A 22,308-nucleotide genomic window follows, 5' to 3' on the forward strand; every position below is an offset into this window, starting at 1 on the left:
TGAATCAAAGGGCATTGTAATATCATTTTTAAAGCGGATATACCAGAGGGTTCTGATTTTACTTGTGTACATTCCTTTTTAAGTGTAATATTCTATTTTGCCAGTCACATAGTTGTCCAGTAGCGACATTAGGCCACTGTGATACTAATAAGTTACAGTGAGATAAGGCATAAACGTCAATGAAATAAAAGTTGATATTTTTTCATCAGGAGAATTCATGTAACTTATGCTTACTTTGCCCAGCATTAAAATCAGCCTGTAGCCTCAAAAACCACCATAGCTGACATGAACAAATGAAACTCATAATTATATTTAGTGGTGGAAGGAAGCCATCGTGGAATCCACAGTATTATTTAGACAATTTACACATGAGATCCCTATAAAAATAATTCAAACTGACAGCATCTAAGTATCATGTAAAGTGGTAAATGCCTTAAATGTCTGCCGGCTAATTGGCCAAGATAAAAGGTAGAAATGGTGGGAATTAAAGCACGCATTTTCTAGCATGAATTTAAACTCAGCTTCTGAAATAAGGTAGACTAGAATCACTGCTAAGATCCCTTTTTTATTTTGATCATTTATAATTCTATAAATTTATTTGCTTAACCCACAAACTGGAAAAAAATATTTTTAAAAAATTCATATCTCTTATTATTTGACCATTCTTCTTAACAAAACAATATTTCTAACATTTCTTCCAATCCAGCTACCTCCAAAGTAACACTGATTAAGCCTTTTCCATTTGATCTATCATTCATTCAACCCAAAATGCACTCAACAGCCATCCTTTTTCAGTCACTGTGAGGGCTAGGAAAGGAACTTCCATTTCAATGAGACTTTCTCCTGACAAAAATTGTCATTCTTGACAGTCCTGAAACACTTTGGTACCACTAACAAACCTAAAACAGCATCCTGCACAGAATTTGCTCTCAGTAAGCCTTGGTAGAGTTAACTTTTTCTTTTCTTTTTTTCTGCTTTTCTCATCTCTCCTTTCAGGCTTCCTTTTTTACTTAGTACAAATTATCTCCCTTTTGAAACATGTTTTATCCTAATGAACTTAAATAAAAATGACTTCATAGTAGCCACTTCTTGCATCACAATGCATCCTTAGTAGCATATATTTTAATGATTTGCACAAATATTTCAAAGTGGTAAAGGCTCTTATGAATGGCTTTTCTTTAAAGGGAAGGTATCCAGAAGAGCTCAATAGGGAAAAGGCTATCAGCAATATTCTATTATGGAAATAGAAAGAGATCAGCATGGTATGAAGGAGGTCTTGCTTTTACTTTCAGGGAAGCGTGCCACATCATCATTAGCAGCATAGTGCAAAGACGTTAAAGAGAGCATCAATTAAATCAATTTACCCCAGATTAATTCTGTGGGTAATGACTCAGAATTTTCTGAGTATCTTTCAAGCAGATGTCAGCATCATTTAACCATTGTTTACAAAGGGTATACCATTTGTCAGGTATTTTTCTTTATCCTCACAACAGCCTGTGAGGGTTAAAGGCAATGCAAAGGAAACTAGAAGGCAAGTTACCCAAGGTCACATAGATAGTTAAGTGGCTGACCTAGGATTCAAAACCTTAGACTGAGTATATCCAGCTCTTTATAATACACCATACTGCTTCTAAATTGGATCATGAAATATAAGTGGAGTCAAAGATAAAAATAGTCATGCTATTCCAAATAGATTCAAAGACCTTCAAAAGAAAGGCATTGATTTAAGATATTATTTACAGAATAAATTTAAACAAAGCATCAAAGCAATGTAAAAGATGGAATGGAATGTGCTTCTGGTGTTTACTTCTTACAAGAACAACCTCATTAGATGTAAGGAAATGTGAAGGATGAGGCAGATTGTTGTCAACTTTCCATGAGCATCTCTTTAATGAAATATATTAAAGAACAGAGGATAAGAGCCACGATACCCAGTAAATTCAAAGAAAGGAAGGGCAAAGAATTCAGAACTGTATGTAAGAAGATGCAGAAGAATATCAAAGAGAACTATGAAAAATTCAGTAAAAAGTTGAGTGCAGAACAAAAAATAAAATTCTAAATAAATGAAAGATCTATCTGAGAATATTCCAATCACTAAAGTGTAAAATTAGAAACAAATAATAAATACAAGAGGATATGGATGAAATACTGATCTTTTTAACCCCATAGTACCAACCAGAGAGTACCAGTTCTCTGGTTTGCTTTGACTCTGATTTTTCCCAGACTAAAGGTTTTGAATGTATATGTACTATACAATGATATTGAAATGCACTCATAAGATGTCAAAAAATGATATTCAGACATATATGAATTCATAGCTGGTCCCTAAAGGTAATTTTGTTATAGATTATGTACTGTATGCTACTCAGATAGCAACCAGGAAAGAGTGATAGAGTCCCAGAGAAGTACAGAGCAAGAATCATCACAAAGATGATACAGAATGGAAATGTTCAAGAAAATATAGGGGAATGCTTTAACTAGAGATCAAATCTAAAGATAGATTAATATTTTGTATATGTTCATTTGATTAACATAATTAAAAATTGAACTATAAGCTGCTAGGACAGATTAGTGCCTACAAGCCACTTTCTCAGAGTAGTAAGAAATACAATAGGAAAACTTATAGACAAAAATAGTGTGACTAATATTTGAAGTCTTGATCATATAAAGTTTATTCATTGTGGTTTTGGGTGCACCATAACAGTCATTTCATAAAATGTTATTTTACTGTAAGTACTGGGCACATGTGAATAAATGCTTTGTACCTACCATATTATTCTCATAAGTTAATTAGGGAACTGAGATAAAAGAATATTCATAATTCATTCACAGTGATATAAAAGTGTACACACACACACACACACACACACACATTTTGTTTAGTTGCTAAGTTGTGTCAGATTCTTTGCTACCCCATGTACTGTAGTCCACCATGTCCCTCTGTCTATGGGATTTTCCGGGCAAGAATACTGGAGTTGGTTGCCATTTCCTTCTCCAGGAAACCTTCCTGATTCAGGGATTGAACCCGCGTCTCCTGGCCTTCTGCATTGGCAGGCAGATTCTTTACCTCTGAGCCACTTGAGAAGCCCATGTTTCAGTTCAGTTCAGTCAGTCATGTCCGACTCTTTGCAACCCCATGGACTGCAGCATGCCAGGCTCCCCTGTCCATCACCAACTCCCGGAGCTTACTCAAACTCATGTCCATTGAGTTGGTGATGCCATCCACCATCTCATCCTCTGTCGTCCCTTTCTCCCCATGCCTTCAATCTTTCCCAGCATCAGGGGCTTTTCAAATGAGTCAGTTCTTCGCATCAGGTGGCCAAAGTATTGGCATTTCAGCTTCAGCATCAGTCCTTCCAATGAATATTCAGGACTGATTTCCTTTAGGATGGACTGGTTGGATGTTTATTACATACATATATTTATAATAAGGGAGCACAAAAATCTGAAAGCAGGGAGGTTGTCCTCAGTTACTGCTGGAGAAAACTATATGAAGGCATTATGCTGGGTGAGACTGCATAACTCTAAGCAAACTCAGAAGAAGTCTAGATTAGGCTCAAGCTACACAATGAAATAATCACAGTCATTTCTCCCGAGAGCCAGCAGAAGTTCCCAACAAAATTTAGTCTAAGTTGCTTCTCATGCTTTGACCGTAAGAAAACATCTCAATTTAACAAACATAATGGTACCTGAAAAACACTTAAATCAGAATTGATTCCACATATATTGATTTGGGGTGAAGATATGCACTGTAAATGTATATCAAGGGATGATATTTTAAAGCTCTAAAGAGCACATCAATTCATAAGCACAAAACAAGGAGATAAAATCTTATCGAATCTTCATTATCACTGTTCAAATTAATCAGTTGGGAAAAAGCCCAGGACAGTGGTGAAGCAACTGGTTTTTTCTGCATTCTGTACAAATGCAACTCAAGAAATGGAAAATAAATAGTTAGACATGAAATTCCTGGAGAAAACAAATTAGGAAAGCAAATAGATATGTAATCAATAGCTCTATTAATGTGTACCAGCATCCTTGATAAAAGCAAACAAATGAAACCTTAAGAACCAAAGCAAAGCATTTGAGAGTGGGGCATACCACAAACAGAAAATTACATGGATCAGGTCAAAGACTTCAACCACAGTCACAATCAGGCTGATTTGTTCTTTTACTCATGCAATTTTCATCCAGTTTCCAGAATTGACAATTCCCAAACCAGTCTGAAGTTTCAGGTCTAAATTCTAGAACAAGTCTGCAAAGCAGGCAGGAGAATCTCTGGATGAATAGCTGAAAGATTTAGCAATTTCTCAGTTTTGTATGTTAGATTAATTTACTGATTGTAGTTTTTCATTCCCCTGTAATAAAATTGTCTGTCCATATTATTTATTGTCTGATGGTGAGTTGAATATAACTCACTATATGAAACCATGTAATTTGCTTTAGCCAAACTAGATATTAGAAGATCTGATGAAAGCTGAAGCTTAAAATGTACCTGTATAAATGAGCTTTTCCTGTTATGACTTAGTGATTTCCTATGAAAAAGAAAACATTCTCTAAAAACTGTTACCTTTTCAGCCTGAGCATCAGAACAAAAATTCATGGAATGGATCTAAACTGAATCTTCAGTCTTTAGGCAAGATAGGCTGACCCACATTATGAAGCAGAGATATAGCTGAGCCCATTTTAGATAAGACAAAATGAGTGTGAGAATAATTATTCTTGTAAGCATTGTATTTTGGAGTTGTTTTTCAGCATTATAGTGGCAATAGCTGACTGATACAAATGCTTTTGAGTGTTAGTAATTGCTGTCTTAATTACCTTGCTCTTTTCAATCAAGCTCAGCCTTCTACTTTATCTCCAGTAACCAGATTAATGCTCTACTACAATCAATTTCCTTTCTAATCGGAGTCTCTTTGGTTGGATTTTTGTTACAGGCTATACTATGTCCTTGCCTGGAGAGTCCCAGGGGCTGGGGAGCCTTGTGGGCTGCCATCTCTGGGGTTGCACAGAGTCGGACACGACTAAAGCGACTTAGCAGCAGCAGCATACTATGTCTGGATACTCTGCCTAACTGAAACCTACTGTCCACCTGCTTCTGTATAAAAATATCATTATATGCTTTACACATTATGTGAGACACATAAATGATAATAATTAATACCACCATTTATTAAGAAACAGTTACAGGTCAGGCACATTTAGAAATATATTTCAGTTGATTCTTTAAAAATTTTTTTAAATGCAAGGTAAATTTTATATTTGCCATTTTCTGGGTTAAATTCACTCATTTTTATTATTTCTATATCCCAAAGGCCTTAAACTCAGAAAAGGTAAGTAACCTGCTTAAGACACCTCAGTTCAGTTCAGTTGCTCAGTCATGTCCGACTCTTTGCAACCCATGAATTGCAGCATGCCAGGCCTCCCTGTCCATCACCAACTCCCGGAATTCACTCAGACCCACGTCCATCGAGTCAGTGATGCCATCCAGCCATCTCATCCTCTGTCGTCCCCTTCTCCTCCTGCCTCCAATCCCTCTCAGCATCAGGGTCTTTTCCAATGAGTCAACTCTTCACATCAGGTAGCCAAAGTATTGGAGTTTCAGCTTCAGCATCAGTCCTTACAATGAACACCCAGGACTGATTTTCTTTAGAATGGACTGGTTGGATCTCCTTGCAGTCCAAGGGACTCGCAAGAGTCTTCTCCAATACCACAGTTCAAAAGCATCAATTCTTCGGTGCTCAGCTTTCTTCACAGTCCAACTCTAACATCCATACATGACCACAGGAAAAACCATAGCCTTGACTAGACGGACCTTTGTTGGCAAAGTAATATCCTGCTTTTTAATATGCTATCTAGGTTAGTCATAACTTTCCTTCTAAGGAGTAAGTGTCTTTTAATTTCATGGCTGCAGTCACCATCTGCAGTGATTTTGGAGCCTAGAAAAATAAAGTCTCTCACTGTTCCTCATCTATTTTCCATGAAGTGATGGGCCAGATGTAATGATCTTAGTTTTGTGAATGCTGAGTTTTAAGCCATCTTTTTCACTCTCCTCTTTCACTTTCATCATGGGGTTCTTTAGTTTTTCTTGTTTTCTGCCATAAGGGTGGTGTCATCTGCATATCTGAGGTTATTGATATTTCTCCTGGCAATCTTGATTCCAGCTTGTGCTTCTTCCAGCCCAGCGTTTCTCATGATGTACTCTGCATAGAAGTTAAATAAGCAGGGTGACAATATACAGCCTTGACGTACTCCTTTTCCTATTTGGAACCAGTCTTTTGTTCCATGTCCAGTTCTAACTGTTGCTTCCTGACCTGCATATAAGGTTTCTCAAGAGGCAGGTCAGGTGGTCTGGTATTCCCATCTCTTTCAGAATGTTCCACAGTTTATTGTGATCTACACAGTCAAAGGCTTTAGCATAGTCGATAAAGCAGAAATAGATGTTCTTCTGGAACTCTTACTTTTTCCATGATCCAGCGGATGTTGGCAATTTGATCTAGGGTTCCTCTACCTTTTCTAAAACCAGCTTGAACATCTAGAAGTTCACGGTTCACGTATTGGTGAAGCCTGGCTTGGAGAACTTTGAGCATTACTTTACTAGCATGTGAGATGAGTTCAATTGTGTGGTAGTTTGAGCATTCTTTGGCATTGCCTTTCTTTGGGATTGGAATGAAAACTGACTTTTTCAGTCCTGTGGCCACTGCTGAGTTTTCCAAATTTGCTGGCATATTGAGTGCAGCACTTTCACAGCATCATCTTTCAGGATTTGGAATAGCTCAACTGGAATTCCATCACCTCCACTAGCTTTGTTCGTAGTGTTGCTTTCTAAGGCCCATTTGACTTCACATTCGAGGTTGTCTGGCTCTAGGTGAGTGACCACACCATCGTGGTTATCTGGGTCATGAAAATCTTTTTTGTACAGTTCTTCTGTGTATTCTTGCCACCTCTTCTTAATATCTGCTGCTGCTGTTAGGTCCATACCATTTCTGTCCTTTATCGAGCCCATCTTTGCGTGAAATGTTCCCTTGGTATCTCTAATTTTCTTGAAGAGATCTCTAGTCTTTCCCATTCTGTTGTTTTCCTCTATTTCTTTGCAGTTGATCACTGAGGAAGGCTAAGACACCTCAGACAGTAAATATTACAACCATGATCCAAATTCAGCTTTGCTTTTTAGGCTGTTTCCTGTCACACATTTAAAACAGAGGAATCATGAAGTTTTGAAGTGTTAAGATACATGCCCATGTTATGTCTGAAGAGTTTCCAAGGGATAAAAATTGTCTACTGTTGTGCTTACTTCGCTAGCAAATATACCAAAATTGGAATGATAAAGAGATTAACATGGCCCCTATACAAGGGTGACACACAGATTCACGGAGCATTCCAAAGTTTTTGTAAATCAACTATACTTGAAAAAAACTGTCTACTGTGTAGACCTTAGAGTACTGATAAAATTTCCTTGGCTTGTCTAAAAGATGGTGTGTACTATGTCACTTGGCAATATGGTCAGAGAAGTGAGGATGGGTTGGATTAGGTGATGCAATTTTTATTAAAAAAAAAAACACAATACTCTTCACTGTAGCCATTCTAAGAAAGATTAATGGTAAAATTTTAGTGTTTGGACATTTTCCAAAAGTTTTAGTGTTTGGACATTTTCCAACTGACTGTTCTGATTCTGTTTTTAAGTATAGACCAGCGCAAGTCTGAACATGAGTTCATGCTTGAGCTCTAGAACAATATAGAACTGAGTTTACATCCTGAGTCTAACTTTTTCTGGCTTATTAAAGTTACTTATATTCCTGAAATCTCAGTTTTATCATCCGTAAAATGGGGCTAACAGTAATAACGATGTCATAGAATTGTTGAGGGAATTAAATGAAAAGTATCTTATGAAAATAATTTAACACTATATCCAGATAAATATATTGTGGTTGCCTGAAACTATATATATTGAACTTCTATAATATCAGGCTTCCCTGGTGGCTCAGATGGTAAAGAACAAGCCTGCAATGCGGGAGACCCTTGGCTTGATCCCTGGGTTGGAAAGATCCCCTGGAGAACGGAATGGCTACCCACTCTGGTATTCTTGCCTGGAGAATTTCATGGACAGAGGCTACAGTCCATGGGGTTGCAAAGAGTCAGACACGACTGAACGACTAACACTGTCACTTTTCTTTAATATCACTGGGAATGGGAATTATTCTTTGCTAATGGAGAATGGATTTTTGTAAGGGCAGAGAAAGGCAGGGAAATAGGCACACAGAAGGGGAGGTGGAAAAGGAAAGTGCAAGAAATTTAAACTGATTTGGTAGCTGGTGTACAAAACTCTAAACCAGGGCATGATGGAGAATACCTGGACAAACACAAACGCTGTCCGAAGCAGCATAGAGGGTAAAAATCTTTGAAAGGTATGACTATAGATTACATTTCACATAAGCTACCTAATGCCAGTATAGTCAGTAGGACCAGGAAATGCCATTGTTTAGAGGTGAATAGAAGCAATTTAAAGTGCAGCTCCTTCCACTTTGTACTGGTGAGATTAATCCATGTTTTGAGCTGCTGTTTTCACCTCTTCATTGTTTATCGGGTTTGAGTCTAATTGGCCTTGATTGAAATCATGGGAAGCCACTAATTAAAATGATTAACAATATCAATAATGGCAAAGGGGATAGAAAAGGAAGCCTCCTATTTTTAATGGGCTGAACACAATTTCTTGCTGGCAGAATGAATAGAAGTTAATTGAAGAGTGACAGTGGATAGCAAATTTCTAAAATGTCTGTTTTCATGTTGTAACAAAGGGCACATTTTCTAGAAGCTATACCACAATCACAAATACGGACAAGATTTTTCTCCTCCCCCACTAGCGAAATTAAACCCAATTTCTAACCTCAGATGCTTTCAGGCACATTATCATGGAGGATGTCTTCTTTTGAGTTCTGTGTTTAACACTGGAAATAGTTCAGCTTTGCCATTGACCTTTAAGTTATTCTAATCTGCTTCTATTTACAAACACAATTTCTGCAAATAGGCTTTGACTAGAACAGATTTTAGATGCAATAGCGGGACAAAATCTAGACTCAAGCAGAAACGGGAAAGGCCTAGCCCTCAAGCATCTTTTTGCTACTGGATCTCGACAATGCCCAGTGGCTTGTTTCTAGAACATAAGTGAAACCATTTGGATAGTACATTTTCACCCTCTACCTCAAAGGGGTAGTTTCCTTGCTGATACCCAGCTCCACTTCTTCCTTGGCACAGGTGAACTCGATGTCATGAAAATCGTATGCAGCTACATCTGGATTGTCTTGCTGGCTGGGAGGATGAGATTTACATAGTCAGAGCCTGAGAAATACCCAGCTCTTAATTTCCTTCCTACCAGTATTTAATCCAGGATGGACTCTGATGGCTCAGGAATACTTCATAAGAAATTACTTATATTCTAGAAGCCAGGGGTGGTTCTTCTTAATAACCCTGTATTTCTTTGCATCTTTACATTTTGGGTGAGGGAAACACTTCCAGTTGTGACTTATTAAACTTTTAAAAGATTGTATTCTTTAGTTTTGGCGGTGCTGGGCCTTTGTTGCTGTGTGGGGACTTCTCTTGTTGTGGTGAGTGGGGGCTACTTTCTAGCTGTGGTGTGTTGGCTTCGCATTGTGGTGGTTTCTCTTTTTGTGGAGCACAGGCTTTAGGGCACATGGGCTTCGGTAGCTGTGGTGCATGGGCTCATGACTTATTGAACTTTTAATTCATTTATCTTTCCTTGATTTAACAATTACTCACACTTGTACAGAACACTGCTTCCAAAATGCACTCACAAAACCACTACTATTTCCTTCTTGATCTACTACATTCAGAGTTTACAAAAGAATTCCAAGAACTAAGCTCAGAGACATCTCTGCACTTTGAGGGCAAGTTATAGAACTGATAGATGCCTCATTTCTATACCTATAAGATGGGAATCCACATATTATGTACCTAGTGAGATTGCCATGAAGATGTAAAAACTAATCCTTATAAAAGTGCTTGGAACATTGCTGGGCCCAGAACAAGTACCTAATAAATGTTTCCTGATTTACTGTTCAGTGACTACTACTGTTCTGTGAGTTCTTTCGGGGCAGGACAGCAGATATCACACTTAAAGTGAAAGTCATTCAGTGGTGTCCGACTCCTTGCAACCCCATGGACTGTAGTCCATTGAATTCTCCAGGCCAGAATACTGGAGTGGGTAGCCTTTCCTTTCTCCAGGCGATCTTCCCAACCCAAGGATCAAACCCAGGTCTCCTGCATTGCAGGCGGATTCTTTACCAGCTGAGCCATAAGGGAAGCCCAATCACATTTAACTTACTGTTGAATCCTCAGGACATGCAGAGTACCTGGCACATAGCAGATGCTCAACAGTAACTGTGACAAGTCACTTCTAAGACAAGTGACTGTGGCCTCCAATCCTTCAGGTGCAGTCAGTAGAGAAAACCAAATTTCCGATTTAAGTACACTGTTCTTCCTACCTCAGTCCCTTCATAAATTACTTATTTTGTCTCATTCCCTGAACATACTAGTGTTAGGCAGTGGAGATGCTTAGTCATAACTTGCTGGACTGAATTTTCTCTTTTAGGTGATGTTTTCTTGTATTTTAAAATAAAGCATAGGATAATGGGTGGTTTCACTATGTCTCACAATAGTTTCTCAGGCCTTTTTTTTCCTTTTCTTCTGTTTTCCCTTGGCACAATTGTTTTCAACAACAGACAAACATTTTAAAACAAAACACACTTTCTTCAAACAAAATCTTTTATAGAAACCAAATTAGACAACACAGTTCTAAAAGAGATCTCCAGGGAATTCAAAAGCAAGAATTCTGGAACCTTGGACTCACCAGGCAGTTGTTCCTCTTCCTAGTTTCTCTCTCCCTTCTCCTAAGTCCTGGAAGCAGTTTTGCTTAACCTTTAGGATTTCGGGGAGCACCACCTTAAATCTACTTCCTGTGGCTCAGTAATTGTGGATGGTGGCTCAGAGGTTAAAGCGTCTGCCTGGAATGCGGGAGACCTGGCTTCAATCCCTGGATCAGGAAGATCCCCTGGAGAAGGAAATGGCACTCCAGTACTCTAGCCTGGAGAATCCCATGGAGGGAGGAGCCTGATAGGCTACAGTCCATGGGGTCTCAAAGAGTCTGACAAGACTCAGCGACTTCACTTTCACTTTCAGCTCCCATTAACCTAACTTCCTTCTGTTTCCAGCTATAGGGCTATACATAAGGACATAAGGGTATTGTGGATCTTCCAAAGTGGCTTAACTAAACTCTCAGCAATAGGGTTGCTAGCAAGACAGCAAAGAAATGCTAACTCCTTTGTAACAAAAAGGGCTGATAAAGCTTTCATTACTTTCAATCTTCTTTTAATTAAAGATTCTGTGGCTAACGTGATTAGTCAACATGAAGTAAATGAAACTGAAGCTTTTATGTCTTTTTATTTTACAAATGGCTCTGTGTGTGTGTGTATTTGTTTGGTTAGTGGTCTGAAGAAGAGCACTGATTAAATTTTATGCTCTTGTTATTTTTGTTCATACTTGTTAACTCTGTTATCTGACAATAGGCTTCTAGAGTCTTTTTTATGATGATGAAACATTCTGCTCTCAGGCTGCTCTTAATAGACAGTGCTCCTTGCCAGAAATTTTCAAAGTGTTTGTTCACCTAAAAGCAAAGTTTTTCTATCTTAAACTTATCTGTTTAGCCCTCTGATTGAAGATGACCTGCCAAAAGCAGGTTACTTACACCTCAAAGTTCAAATAAGGCCCAAGGAGATATGACGAGGCCATTTTGGTGCTGGTGAAGGCAGTATTTCTTTTCTCGAGCAAAAGTTCTCTAAGTATTCCAAACGTACTTTTATGTAATATGCTGTTGTTTAGTAAGTGAGTGTAAAGTTAGCTTTATGTAATGTGTAGAGACATGATTTTTTTAAACTTAAATCAAGGCAGAATTTTTGTCATTTCTATAAAACATTTAGCATAAAAATTGCATATAATAATTTCTGTGCAAAAGTATGACTCAAATATTTTTGGGGGTACTTTCTGTTTTGAAGAATGGCTAGTTGTAAATGTGAGTGAGCTGGTATATGCACAATTGAGTTACCAATATTGTATATGAAAAAAACCAGGGGATTTTCATAAAGGACCTAGATGGTTATATGAAAAAATGAGAAAGGTAGTTATAAACTATTAGTGAAATATCATAAGTAGATATTTAAACTAATGTGGACATGGAAATAATATAAGTTCAAATTGGGGTTCATTTATGTAGGAATTTTATTAATTATAGGTGTTTCACATGTTTATGCTAATTTTAAATACGCATTTGAGGTTATAACTTAGAGAACGTTGCTTTTTAAAACAAAAACATGGTTTCAGGAGAACTCCAGGGATACAGCTAAGTTATGTGAAATACTAGAAATGATCAAAAGAGGAGAAAGAAACCAAAAGAGGGAAGTCTGCACCCTGACCTGACCTAGACTTGTTGGTGGCTATTATATCTTGTAGGGGAGTAGCTACTACTTCAAGGCCATGTTCGCAGATATCCCTTGATATCTGCATTAATAAATCTATTCTTAAGTCCTAGAGGAATCTTAAACAGAATTAGGTATAGCAGACCAATGAAACCCTGGGTTCGAAATTCTTTCATCTAATCCACTAATTGTCCCAGACATGGTTGGCTGACTAATTAAGGAATGCTCATTCCCAAACTCACTTCCTTGCTTGCCTCTGCTAGAAAAACTGTGAAAATGACATCTTCCCAGACACCCTTGCAGGTTGGGATGGTCACGTGACACAGTTCGAGCCAATGGGGTATAATCTGCAGTCTGCTGGATTACTGGTAAATTTAGTGCTTTCTGATAGATGGGACTGACAAGCTCAGTGCTGACGTGCCCCTTCTTCTCCTTGCCTTGAGCTTGGATATTATGCCTGGACTTGAGGCATTTGTCTTGTGAGTATGAATAAAAGATATAAGAGATACCAAATCATGGCTCAACATGGTTGATCCACAAAACTACTTCCAAACTTCTTGGTGTGAGAGGAATTTAAGGTCTACTTGATTAAGGGAGCATTTGTTTTGGTGTTTCATTAGAGAGGGAGCATGTATCTAATAGACTTGGTGACAGGGTATTCATTTCACAGTACATCCATTTCACTTTATAAGCAAGTATCTTGACTACTTCTAACTCTAACATGTTTCTCTTTAGAAAATTAGAATCCACACTTAGACTTCTCAAACACTCAGTTTGGAAAATCCAGTGAACTTACTTATTTCTCTACTGAAATTACAGAGAAAAATGAAAGCATTAAATTCAGAACCCTAGCCAAGACAACTAGAGTAGAAGAAAATAAAGCTTCCAAATTCACTAATATTCAACATAATATTGTTGCAGTAGTGTTAACAGTACAAGCGATAGAATTTCCTATATGGGTAATACATTTAGATCATAAATTTGAAATAGTAAAATAGGTATATTTATAAGTACAACCTTTGCATGTGTTCATTATTATGAGAATAACCTTCTCTCAGGTAACCTGAATAGAAGTACAGATCAATAATCTTAATGCAGAAACCATTTCAGGAACTAAAAGAAGCTACCAATTGTCAACTAATTGGGATATTGTTTTTGTAAGTGAATATATATAAAATTCCAACTACTCAAATCACTGTAATCATTTTATTTGTCTTATTCTCTAGAGGAATTTCAAACAAAGCCTGCAGTGATTGCTTTGTTATTTCAAATCTGCCCAGTAATTTTCCGGTGTATTAAAAGACATTCAGTGTTGACTCTGGTAGGGGAAAAAAATTCGGTGTCTGCCTGATGGAACTGCTCATTTTCAGTCAACATAATTATTCTGTATTAACACATCTGCAATTTAAACAATATCACACTTTCATTTTTTTCTTTCTTGCTAATAATTAACTTGATGGAATCATACATCTCTATTTAACTTGACTAAATACCCAAATCATTTCTATATTGTGAAAATTATGCTGAGCCAAATGAGATGATTGGGTTTAAGCTAATAAGTATCAGTCACATAACTCAATTGCATGACCTTCTGAAACAAAGCAAAACAAATCAAAACAGAGTCTGATTCCTGGAATATATAGCAATTTATGTAATAGTAGAAATTTTTTTTTAATCAAGGGATATAAAATATATTCCCCAAGGCCTCAAAAACTGTTTTAAAAATATGAAATTTCAGATCAGTACCAAAGGCTGTCAAAATAATCTTCCGTGCTCATAGTTTTGACTGCATGTTTCCATTTCTCAAACCTCCAGGGCTGCCTGTCACCTTCTGTATCAAATTTAAATTATTCTCAGTGCTTCGGGGGCTTCCATCTGCCCTTGTTTACAAGGCCTTTCTCAATTTCCCTTTCCCCATTGTCCATTCACTAGAGTCCATCTAATTCACAGGACTTTCCATACTGCAGTATAATTGATTAAAAGAATGATACACTGAGAATCAGAAAGCACAGAACTTGAGCAAATAAATTATATAACTCCCCTGAATCTTTTTTGTTATCCCCTCCCCCCAAACAAAAACAGATCAAGGGCTACTAACAAGTTGGTTTTCCCTTCTCTATCTTTCTGTTATGAACATTCATCCTTCTATGATGACTTTCAAATCTACCACACATTCCTCTTCATTTCAAATATTTTGTCAGATATACTGGAGACAAAGGATCTGAGGGAGAATGTAGGTGCAGAGGTCCTGGAAAAAGATATATTTATTGAACATCTAATCTACTGACAACTTAACTTCATTACTTCATTTAAGAAATACCTACAGATATCTACAGAGAAAAGTAAGATACTCAAAACAAGTTTTACTTTCCGTCACTCATTAACTTATATTTTACTTTTGTGTATTATAATTCATGGGGTCACAAAAAGTTGGACGCGACTGAACTGATTATAAGTCTACTTGCTCTCAGGTTTTCATCTTTAGCCCCTCTCCCCACTTTTTTCTTTTCCATTATTGCCGAGATCAAGAAATTACTCTCTGTAATACTGTCTTCAACTCCAGGCCCTGCCAATGAGAGATTATAACTGACAAGTTAGAGGCAGCTATGGATACCTTATCCTCCAGGGCTTACAGAGATTTCCCCAGGAGAGAAAAGTGATGCCTTTAATAATTCTCCCTTCCTAGCACTTGTGGTTCACATCATCAGTGATACCAAAATCCCTGACTGATTTTATCCACTGAGGACTAAAAGATCAGTTAAGCTTCAAGTAAAGAGCAAAGACTCCTTAGACTTAGTCTTTAGACCCTTAGTCTCCACCCTTTATTTTACAGTAGAATTGTTTATATTTGTTGTGTCCAGTTCCTCTCCTTCCATACTCTCTTGAATTTATTCTAATCTAAAACTTCTCTTAGTAAAGTCCATAATGACTGCTGCATCACCATATATAAGATGTAAATTTCAGTCCTTATCTTAATTGGCATATTGTATCAGCTGACCACGTCTTTTCCTTATAAACTTTTTCCTATCTTTCAGGATACAATTTACTATTTTTCCACTCAATACCTCTGAGTATTCTTCTTTGCTGGTTCTTTGTTATTTTCCTACCTCTGAATGTTGGAGTGCCTCAGGGTTCAGTTCATCTCTCATTCTTTTTCTGTCTTTACTTATCCTCTTGATGACCTCATCCAGGCTTATAGCTTTAAATCCATCAATATCCTAAAAACTCCCAATTTCATCTCAATGCCCTGGGCATCTAAGGATTTATATAAAACTCCTCTTAGATATCTAATAGGCACCTATAACTTTATACGGCCACTGTCAAATTCTCAATTTTTCCTCTAAATCACATTTCCATTTGATTTTTCCACTCTGATACCTGATAGCTGAATGGATTTGAATAAGTCACTTCTCATATCTGTGCTTCTATTCAGCATCTATAAATCGAGCTTAAAAAATATTTCCCTTGCCTACTCATAGGAGTATTATAGGGATTAAATAAAAGCACATGACAATACCTTACAAATTTTAATTGCTTTCAATGTAAGTTATTTTTCATGAAGATGTTTTATTGTGATTCTACTACATGTGATCATTATTTTCAGTAATTTCAAAGTCATAAAGTCTGGAATTTGCAAAAGTGAGAATTCAGGGCATTAAACTTGGTATATTCTCCTTACAGATATGAGGACAAATGGGTGGGTTTAAACACAGAGCAAAAATGACATAAAATTGAATGTAATTGGCACAAGAAGTATTCCATACATTGAGAAGAATACTCTGTTTTTGATCATGGAAATTCAATATCCTATTCACAGGCAATAGGATAAATCCTTAGACCTGTAATAAGAGCTACTGGTTGTTTGTAATCTGAAGCTAGTTTTCATTCCATAGTTATTGCTGTTCCTGAGTAATGAGTTAACAAGATCACTTTTCCATCTGGCATTCTGTAGCTGAAAATAGCAGTAGCATAAGGTGAAATGTCAGTGGTAACAAAGAGTGGTTTATGTCATTTGTAAAATATGATCACAGACCCAAACATCAATGGTGGTATAAAATCCCAGAAAATATCCTAATGCTAGTGAAGCCAAGCCTGTGGCATAGCAAAAGAGATTAAACTCAGAAAAAAATGGTTTTGAGTCCTGGTTCCAGGACTCAAATGTCACTTAATCTCTTATTCCTGATTTTATTTATAAAACAAAATGATAATCCCTATTTTGCAAGATTGTTTGAAGAATCAAAAGCATGTGAATGCCCTTTAAATTCTACTGGACTATGGTTATCGCCATTTCTGTTGCAGGGAAGATAACTCAAGAGTAATTTTTTCCCCATCAATGACAAATGAAGGATTCCTTAATGAAGCCACATCATGCAGTCACAAGGTTACCAAATATATCAGTGGTGTGGTAACAGTAATCAAAATGTGGTCTTGGTAATTTTCACCAAAAGACATGTGAGAAAATGTGCAAACATCTTTACTAGTTACAGTGTACTGAAATTTCAAGTCCATTTTCTGGTCCAAAGTTAAGATTGAAGGAAAAGGAAACTAGAAGAGAGCAATTCTTAGGGCATCTGAACAGTTAAGATGGTTGAGGACTGTCACTCACTTAAAATACGATTCCTTATAAAAACTAAGCTAACTGAAATAACAGTTTAATATGTTAACAGCTAAATAAAAAGAAAAAAGTGTTTCTCCTTTTACTAACCTTCCAGAAAGCTAGCAGGGAGGATCTACCTCCTGAACTACCACTGGGGATTTAGACATTGAGCAAATCTGTGATAACTGCACAGGTTGGGGAATAAACCAGAGAATTTCAAAATTTAACATTCTGAGAGAAGAAAGTAAAAAGCATAATTCTATGAATTAATGCCACGGCATTGGAAATATATATTTTTTAATTCTCTAGTAAGCAGCTAGGAGTCCTTATCTAAGATCCAGCCTACATGGAAAGAGAGGAAGGAAGTCAGAAGCTATTGAGAGAGGAGAATCCTGGAGAGTAGAGGGTAGAAATTTCTGGACTGGACTGAGTCTGTCTTATGTGAGCTGGCACTGCTCTGTAATTAGGGGTTTGGGCTCTGTCATCACTCTATCTAGGTTCCCATCCTGGCTTACTCATTTACCAACTACCTGGTCTTGGGCAATTTTATTTAACCTGACTGAGGAAAACAGTAATAACATTTCCCTCATGGGGTGGTCTTAACAAATACTTAAAGCAATAAAGTATTCAAAAGAGCACCTAACACAAGATAAGCACATGATAAATATTAGTCACCATTACTGTAACTACTACCCAGATGACAGATGCTATAATTATCATTATCATTGTCCTCATTAGAACTATCATTTGTCCTGCATGTGGAATTGTGTTTGCATGTGGAATTGTGCATGAAAAGAAAGCCAAAGCTTCTGCTATCTTGGCAGGTAGGAAGAAGGAAACCATTTTGCAAGGCCTTTTAAAACCTGATTCCCTGTTGGCTCAGGCAGTAAAGAATCTGTCTGCAGTACTGGAGATCTAGGTTCAATCCCTGGGTCAGAAAGATCCCTTGGAGAAGGGAATGGCAACCCACCTGCTCCAGTATTCTTGCCTGGGAAATCCCATGGACAGAGGAGCCTGATGGGCTACAGTCCATAGGGTCGCAGAGTCAGACTTGACTGGGAGGTTAATGTTACTTTTAAAAAAAGTACCATGAAAATTTTTAGTGTAAAGAGAGTCTGTATGCCTTAACAAAGAGAATATACACTTCCGTTGTTATTTGTGTGTTTTGCTTAGTCGCTCAGTCATGTCCGACTCTTTGTGATCTCATTTTATAGGTGAGGAAAATGAGATACAGTTTGATCAGCAGAACTGGAATTCCCATCCAGGTTTCTCAGACTAAAAAACCTCACTTTCCACACTGTGAAACTTCCCTGCACCCTCAACCATTCTAGTCCCACCCTCAGCCCTGCCCTTTGCTACAACAGCGCTATGAGGTAAGGTGTAGCATCCACAGGTCATAGGTAAGGGGCCTGAGGCAACACAGAATGCATACATCAGAATGCATTTCCCCAGAAAGCATATGTCACTCAGCAGCAGCAGTATACAGTAAATGAAGCCTTTTAGCTTTTGATTTTTAGGCTTTGAAGACTATCTTCCCTAAACTGCTAATTAAACACAGTTCCCATCTCCTTTCACCTTTGCAAACCTGTTTGCCTTGGTCCACAATGTATGTTATTGCTTAGCTGCTGCTGCTGTTTAGTTGCTGAGTCATGTCTGACTCTTTGCCACCCCATGGACTGTGGCCCACCAAGACCACCTGCCTTTGAAACCAGGTCCCAGTCACTCACCTGCTGGTGAACTGGGGAACTTCTTTTTTTTAGAGCCTCCATTTCCTCATCTAAAAATAAGGACCTCTAGGAGTTCATTAGGAGGATTAACCAAGCTAAGCCACAGTAAAGCACTAGAATAATCCATGGGGCATAATTAGCACTCAAATACATTAACTTTTGCTGTTGACATTATTCTTGGACCACTGCCTCAGAATCTTCTAGGCCAGGATGGCTCAAACCTTATGCTATTTATTAACAGTAGGTCTAGTGTGGGGTCCCTGGGACTGCAAGGAGATCCAACCAGTCCATCCTAAAGGAAATCATTCCTGAGTGTTCATCGGAAGGACCGATGCTGAAACTGAAACTCCAATACTTTGGCCACCTCTTGCAAAGAACTGACTCATTTGAAAAGACCCTGATGCTGGGAAAGATTGAAGGCAGGAGGAGAAAGGGATGACAGAGGACGAGATGGTTGGATGGCATGACTGACTCGATGGACATGAGTTTGAGTAAACTCTGAGAGTTGGTGACAGACAGGGAGGCCTGGCGTGCTGCAGCCCATAGGGTCACAAAGAGTTGGACACGACTGAGCAACTGAACTGAACTGAGTATGGGGTCTGTGATTTCACTTTTTTCAGAGATGTCCAGGTAGTGCCAGTGCTGCTGGGCCAGTTCATACTTTGATTAGCAAGGAACTAGTGTATGCTCAGTCATGTATGACTCTTTCCGACCCTATGGACTGTAGCCCAACAGGCTCCTCTCTCCATGGGATTTTCCAGGCAAAAATACTGGAATGGATTGCCATTTCCTACTCCAGGAGATCTTCCTGACCCAGGGATTGAACCTGTGTCTCCTGCATTGGCTATTTACCACTGAGCCCCCTGGGAAGCCCAGCAAGGAATTAGAGTACAGTTTCAGGGGCTCTGCCTCAGACTCTGGGGAGGAGGTCCAAGAGACTAAGTGTTTACCTTGCTCTCAAAGAGATTCTAAGGCACTAAAACTTGAGAATGCCGTGAGCAAGGTTTCAGTTGGTTCTATTAACATTATTTGACAGTGCAATTCACTGGAGACACAGCCTGATTGAATTCCTGATTCATCATCATGACTTCAGGGTAAAATGCTTCTGATTCTAAGACACCCTCATCCCTTTCTGTAACAGAGGTAATGAGTCAATTTTCCAAACAGAATAAGTAGATAATCCTTCTCAGTTTACTAACATAATTCCCCAAATATTAAGGAGCATTAGAAAAGGCATCCTTTTTGCAAGCTCAACTAAGCAGTAGTTTTCTAGCACACATATTTGGGGGAAATAAAGACTTCTGTTCAAGGTTGACAGCTTGAGTTAACAGATTCTATTTTACATTGACATTCTCTTCTTTTTCCTGTTCTTTCGATATTTTTTCTTTTTCACATAGCAGTTTCTTAAAAGACTCTTGGTTCAATTCTGGGGTAGAAATTCAAGGGAGATTTGAACAAATCAGTCTTTAAATAGGGTAGTGACCAAGGCAGCTCATAGGGTGACCAAGCACCCTAGTTTATCCAGGACGGTTGTATTGTTAGCACTGAGAGTCTCCAGGTCTGAAGAATTCCCTCAGTTCCAGACAAACTATGACAGTTAGTCACAGCTAATGCAGTTAATGTGAATCTGATTCAATTTTTCCTATTCTTTGTCTTTCAACAAATTGGATTGGCTTGGGTCAGGTGCATCATTTTGTAAATTCAAATAATTTAAAGGAGAAAGTTTGCTTGGTCTAGGGGAACTTGATATTTACTGCTTTAATTTTTAAGTCACTCTTGGGATATGTTTGAATCATCAGTTTCCAAGAGAGGGAGGTAAGCTCAGTACGTTCCTTTGTGGATCAGCTAGTCTGATCCATCCATCGAACTCCATGTAGATTTGCTGCTCATTGATTACTCCTGTGTAGCCCTCATCGCGTCCTGATAACCAGAGCAATCATTCCTTTACAGAGTTACATTTAGTTCCTTTCAGAGGGTGGATTACAGAATATGATGCTATTCATGAATTTTCAGACTCCGAAAGAGCTCAAGATAGGCTATGTAAGAACTCCAACGGACATCTCTTCCTATGACACTCTTTGCTTATCCAGAAGATCCAGGCTGTCCTGAGCATTTCCTACATCCTCCTCTGATGAAGCATTGTGAATAAGTCAAATTCTGAATCTGGTGATCTTTTTGTGGCATTTGTACGTTTCCTCTTCAGGCATGTGAAACACCATTGTGTCTATTGTATCTATAGATAAAATAAAAAATAACATTTTTATTCTCCCTCTCTGTCCATGTTACTAAGGTTGCCTTATAAAATAAATCTTTCATTTAGTGAGGTCCAGGTTTCTTCCTTTGCTTCCATCTTCACTTCCCACTGAATGAATCAGGTTTCAGCTTATGATCATTTGTTATGTGCTGCTGCTTCTGCTGGACCGCCCCTAGCAGCCTGACAGAGATCTGGGCTATATTCCATGATCTCCTTTAATTCCTTGTTGGCAGCTTGCTGGCCCTTTCTCTACCTTCCTACCAGGTTTAATGCCTTTTAGCATGCCAGCTATGTTTTTTAGAATTTTTCCAAAATGAGACCAAAAAAAAAAAAAAAGAAGAGAATCAAATCTCCAGCTCCCAATTTTCAGTGAGCAACTTTTTTCAGACAGTATTTCACCATCATTTACTATCTTAATTCTTCATCTTCTAAGCTTCTCCCTCCAGAAAACAATTGGTAATGCCTTCATTTTAATGAGAAAGTTCTTCTGATACTGCAGAGTTATGGGGCTAGAAAACAGTAGAAGGTAAGCAAGACATACTAGTTCGTTCATGCAAATAAAAATCACCCAACCTGGCCAGCATCTCTCTTTCCTATAGACCTGCCTCTTGCAGAGAGTAAAGGCAGGTGGATGATGCTGTGGTCTGCAGAGTTGGCATATGGCAGTCCCAGAACAAGGTTAATCAAAAACACATGCCAAAACCATCTTATATACAGGACTGTTGGGAATGTACTCCTTCATTGCTCTGTGGAAAAAGAGAATACCTTCTTAAATATGACATTCTCTGAATCATATATATACACAGACAAAAGAATCTCTACTAATCCTCAATTCCTGCCTGACTGTCTCAATAGCCTATTACCTAAATTTTTCACCTCCATCTTATCCCCTAGGAATCCATCCTACATACTGATGCCATGTTGACCCTCTACTATGTAAATTTGATCATTTTTATATCCTGCCTAAAACTGTTCACCTATGACCTAGAGTAGCATTTCAGCTGATTGGCAAGAGGCATTGCATGAAAAAGGGTGGTGTACTTCAATTACCCAGCCACACTGACAGGTCTCACATTACGACAATGGTCACTAACCTAAGTGTCCTCAAGGCTGCCTAGCCAATAAACCACATTATTATGGACCATTACTTCCTCACTCTCCTGACAACTGGTTCATGTTGACTCTCACCTTTTTTGTATCTGCCCTATCCTCATTCTCAGCTTAAAGTCTCCTGAAAAATACAAT

The 22,308-nt window shown here is 38.1% G+C and overlaps 1 protein-coding gene, 1 long non-coding RNA gene and 1 other non-coding gene across 4 annotated transcripts in view; 1 reads left to right on the forward strand and 2 right to left on the reverse strand.

The window, feature by feature from the left end:
• KCNIP4 (potassium voltage-gated channel interacting protein 4) overlaps positions 1-22,308 on the reverse strand; it is a 1,307,639-nt gene that overhangs the window by 713,903 nt on the left and 571,428 nt on the right. The gene's annotated exons all lie outside the window — the stretch shown is intronic.
• Positions 7,069-11,050, reverse strand: LOC113894165. Its single transcript, XR_003511489.1, has 3 exons — positions 10,865-11,050; positions 9,199-9,306; positions 7,069-7,182 (listed from the first exon to the last, which is right to left on the reverse strand). It is a non-coding gene; the product is annotated as an uncharacterized LOC113894165 (long non-coding RNA).
• On the forward strand, positions 7,287-7,390 carry LOC113894867. Its single transcript, XR_003511704.1, has one exon. It is a non-coding gene; the product is annotated as a U6 spliceosomal RNA (small nuclear RNA).

The sequence above is a fragment of the Bos indicus x Bos taurus genome, chromosome 6 (genome assembly GCF_003369695.1).
Source record: "Bos indicus x Bos taurus breed Angus x Brahman F1 hybrid chromosome 6, Bos_hybrid_MaternalHap_v2.0, whole genome shotgun sequence".
Taxonomy (NCBI): domain Eukaryota; kingdom Metazoa; phylum Chordata; class Mammalia; order Artiodactyla; family Bovidae; genus Bos; species Bos indicus x Bos taurus.